Source organism: Cygnus atratus, chromosome 2 (genome assembly GCF_013377495.2).
Source record: "Cygnus atratus isolate AKBS03 ecotype Queensland, Australia chromosome 2, CAtr_DNAZoo_HiC_assembly, whole genome shotgun sequence".
Classification (NCBI taxonomy): Eukaryota; Metazoa; Chordata; class Aves; order Anseriformes; family Anatidae; genus Cygnus; species Cygnus atratus.
Window position 1 is genome coordinate 121122953 of NC_066363.1, and position 4905 is coordinate 121127857.

Below are 4905 nucleotides of genomic sequence, written 5' to 3' on the forward strand. Positions count from 1 at the left end.
TAATCGGCACTTTTTTCACCACAGTCCTCCTCTCACACTGTTGCAGACAATGCTGTTGCCTCTGGTGGGTGGTGGGCTTGAACCAGCCCTTCCTCCTTGCAGGGCTCCCTGCTGCCGTCAGCACCTCCTTCAGGTCCATCCCCATAGGTCATTACAATTATTACAGCTTTCATTTCAGAAATTTTACTGTTACCCTGTGTACTGGGTCTGGCTGGGATGGAGTTAACTCTCCCTGCAGCAGCCCATACAGTGCTGTGTTCTGCACTTGGAGGTAGAACAGCATTGGTATCACACCAGTGTTGTGTCTACTGCTGGCAATGCTGGCACAGCACCAAGACACCCTCCAACCCTGCTCAAGAGCCAGCAGCCTGGGGGTGGGAAAGAGGTGGGGAGGAGACATCACCAGGGCAGCTGACCTAAACCGACCAAAGGGGTATTCTATACCATGTGGTGTCACAGTCAGCAATAAAAGGTGGGAAAGGGGAAGGAGAAAGGAAGGGGAGGGCTCTTGTTATGAAAACGTCTGTCCTCCTGAACAACCCCCACGTGTATTGAGGCCCTGCTTCAGGGACGTGGCCAAACATCGCTCATTGATGGGACGTTGAGAGTAAATTCTTTCTTCTCTCTGTGTTTCTGCACGGCCTTTTCTTTTTTTTTTTTTCTTTTTTTCTTTTTTTTTTTTCCTTTCCCCTCTTCCTTTCTTCCTTTTCCTTTTAATTAAATTATCCTTATCTCAACCCATGAGTTGTTTTTTTTTTCCTTTCCAGAATACTTTCTTCTTCCCCTCTTCTTCTAAGGAGGGGGAGTGAGAGAGCGGTTGTGGTGGAGTTCAGCTGCCCAGCGAGGTAAAACCACCACACCCCAAGGCTCAGTGCAGGGTCTCTTTCCTTTCATGAACAATTAAGGGAGTATTGCACCTGCATCAAGCTGAGAGGGGAATACTGTTTGTTGTCCTATGATCTTCATTTTTCCAGCCTGATCTGCACTCTTAACAGCTCTAAACAGCTCTGAACAGCTACCAGAGCTTCTTTCCTGCATTTGCATATCTCAGCAAATAGGCTTCTTGTCTCCTCATTCTTTGATGTGCTCCCCTCTAATTTCTTTCACAGTGTGAACCAAATCTCATTGCCAAAATGTGATCTTCAGTGTTCTTGGGATTGGTTGTTTGTACTTTCATTCCACCACTCTTTGAATAAAGTCAATGGAGCTCACACGTGCTCTTTGCAGAACCCTCAGCCCATTTTTAAGGTTTCATAGGACCTTCAGCACTCTGTGCTCTTCATTTGCCTGTCTCATTGGCATCTAGCCCTGCACCACTGTGAGGTTAATGGGAGCATCCATGAATATAAGTTCAAGCTGTACCGTGTAAGCCTGGGCCTAAATGTCAGTAAAAAGTGCGTGTGACAATTAATAAAACTATAGCCTATTGGTCCTATGGCTGAGTAATGACAATACTAGTAAATTAAATTAAATATCCCTAGCTTAGCTGTCCAGCTTTAAAGCAAGGACACACCAGTCCCATGCAGAATAAGGAGATGGACTGCTGTGAGTGCGTGGCTCAGATACATCAGCAATCTCTGGCACAATGCAAACAGTCAGCAGTGCTTTGGGTGTAAAAGAAAGTATGTTTAGAACCCTGCAGATCTTAGGCACTGAAAAAATAGGCTCTGCTGTGTTGTCCATTTTGATTTTGGGCTAGCATAGTGCTGTTCATTTTTTCTGTTTGCTATATTGTCTGAACAAAACAAATCCAAGTAATAATTTTATCATCAAGTCTAGTCCTTGGAAAAAGGAGGTCAAGGACCTTCAGCTGTTTGGAAAAGTGTATCTTGGAGGATAAATCAAGATTTATAAGGTTCAATACTCCTCCAAACAGCTAGGAGTTTATGTTATATTTCAAGTGTACCTCAAGTTTTTCATGTTGTATTTTCTCCCTTGTCTGCTCTTCTCATGTTTAGTAGTTGGAGTCTATGTTAGATTAAAAATAAATTTTAAAAAAACAACTAATATACTTTTTTTTTTCTTTTCCTCATTCTATGACTCTTTTCTAGACCTTCATTCACTCAGAGTTCTATTCTGTCTCATCCCTCCTGGTGGCTGTCTGGAGCTCGACACTGATAGAAATCCCCTAAAATCTGGCTAACATATATATATACATATATATATATATTTTTTTTTTTTTCTAATCAGGCAAAAAAAGTGATGCCATAGAACCACAAGATAGCTGCATTTGGGAGGTACTGCTGGAAATCATCTAGCCCAAAGATCAAGCAGAGTCAGCTAGAGCAGGTTGTCCAAAACTGTGCCCAGTTGGATTCTGAATATCTCTCTGCTATGCTCTCCTATCTTGTAGAAAGAGAGATCATATTTAAGGTCCATAGGCCAGGGGCCACTGAGATGCAAAATTATGACTTCCTCTGGTCCTAAAAAGCATAACAACCTTGAATCCAATGAACAAAATATTTTTATTACAGGTTTCACTTATGATTTTTTATCACTGCTTTTAATATGATATAGTGTTTGCACATGGATATGGAATCCATGGTGCCAGCTATAGATCCCAAAGTATGTATATGAAGAAGAACCTGCTTGTTACTTTGCTTGTTGTCATGGAAAGTTTTAACACATTAGTAAGGATGATGAGTATACATATATACATTTATATATTTACTGTATGTTATATATTCACATTCAGACATACACATGTTAATGTATACATATATAATACATATATATTCACTCTGCAGGTGATGGAGCACTGGCACAGGTTGCCCGGAGAGGCTGTGGAGTCTCCTCCTTGGAGATCCTCAGAAGCTGCTTGGGCACGGTCCTGGGCAACCTGCTCTGGGTGGCCCTGCTTGAGCAGGAGGTTGAAACAGACAGCTTCCAGAGGTCCCTTCCCACTTCAATCCTTCTGTGATTCTGTGCTATATACATACATGCATATACATAAATATGGTGATAAATATGATATATACATATTCATGTGTATGCATATGTAAGTACACAGGTATATGCAAATATATGTATATATGTGCACATAAGAGGTGTTTCCTTTGTGTACATCTTAAAAGCATTGACAATTTTGCTGCTTTCTCTCATAACAAAAATAAAATAAAAAAGGAAAACGCGTTCCTTTCTTCACAAAAACACAGGAAAAAACAAACATCTGCCCAGCTGCAGATGTTAGACTAAATAAACATTGAAAACAGTAACAAGCAATAGAAATAATTTCATTTCTAAGCTTTGAGTAGCACAAAGGAAAAAAACAACTCTTCTTTTGATGTCAAACAGATTGCAGGACAGTTATATAACCTAGAAAAAAAATATTTGCCTATAGACATCACTCCACTATGAAAACCACAAGTTAAATTATTAAAATTGGACTAAGCAAAGTCAAATAAACAGCACAAGAAGAGCTATAAAACATATCATTGATGAATAATGTCATTGTTATTATGCTCATGAGTACTTCCATTTGCAGGGACAATGGTTCAGATCCCCAGCTAAGTGAAAGAGTATACATTCAATTGAAATCAATGAACCTATTTTGGTTGCATATAAAATGCTCTTACAATGTTAGCCTGACAATTAGAGAACTGCTGAATTGCCCATACTGGTCAATTCTTACTCCAGTTTGGGAAACTCTTCATCCATTCTGCTTATGCAGTGCCTTGATTACCTTGATCTTGAGCCAACCCTTTTTCTTCATGTCTAAAATGCAAAATATATCATTTAAAAAGATCTGTTATCATATATATTGTGTTGCAAAGAAATTCTTCTTCATTTGGATTCTTGGGCTGTTTATTCCCCGTTGCTCTACGCATCATGATGGTAATAAAGCTTGGCAACTATCATGCCTTACTGAGTAACTGACTGAGTAAACCAGAGAACAACGGTAAACTGAAAATGGTAGTATAGCTGTAAATCCAAACAAATTCTGTGATCAAAAATTGCTGTTCTGAGAGCTTTAAAAAAAAAAAAAAAAAAAGAATCTCAGAGATCATCGGGTCCAACGCCCCTATCAAAGCAGGTTCAGCATATGGCATCTGGGAACATCTATGAGCAGGTGTCAGTCATCAAGCAAAGTTTACAGCACAAAGAAGTTTTAATCCCTTATAGTGTGTGTATCCTACCGTTTGGTCACCACAAAAGGTGATGAGATAACCCTATTGTCTTCTCTACAGACTCCTACACTAATGGTGTGGTGATGTAATGACAGAGTCGGTGTTTGTGCTAGGTTAGAAGTTGTTTTGGAGAATTTTTCCCAAAGCTCATTTTTAGTTCTGAAGAGGCCATCAGCTTCTGTCACTGAAGCTAGTTCGAATCAACTAATAGCTAATTAGACTGCAGAAATTGCTTTCTTGACACACTATTTCAAATATTCATACCTCTTGCATAGCTGCACTGGCTCCACTGTTTGTTTGTTTATGTTGGTTGATTTTGTCACGTTGAACATAAGATACTTCTGTTTGTCTGCATGACTCCCTCCAAATTCTCTTCATCTTAAGGTCTCCAGTAAACTGATCCCAATCCCTATAGACTCATGGTGCCTATTCCTTATATTGCACAATTGTGTAAATGTGCATTTTTATGAAGCCAGATATATGAAGCTAAGTAATTTTCAAAAATTTGTAAAAACAGTTGTAGTGAATGATTAATATGAATGATTAATTCCAAATGTTTATAAACATTGTATGAAGTAGATCAAAAGCCACATTTCCCAAGCAAAAAAAAAAAAAGGAAAACCTAACTCACTCAAACAAAGCTTACTTAAAGAGAGTATTAGAAATATCCATTTATTTACTGGAAGAAAGGGGAAATTGCTAGTAATAAATATTAATCATAAAGAAGAATTTTTACGATGGCAGAAAAACAGAGAAAAGTATGATTTTTTGAAGTTTA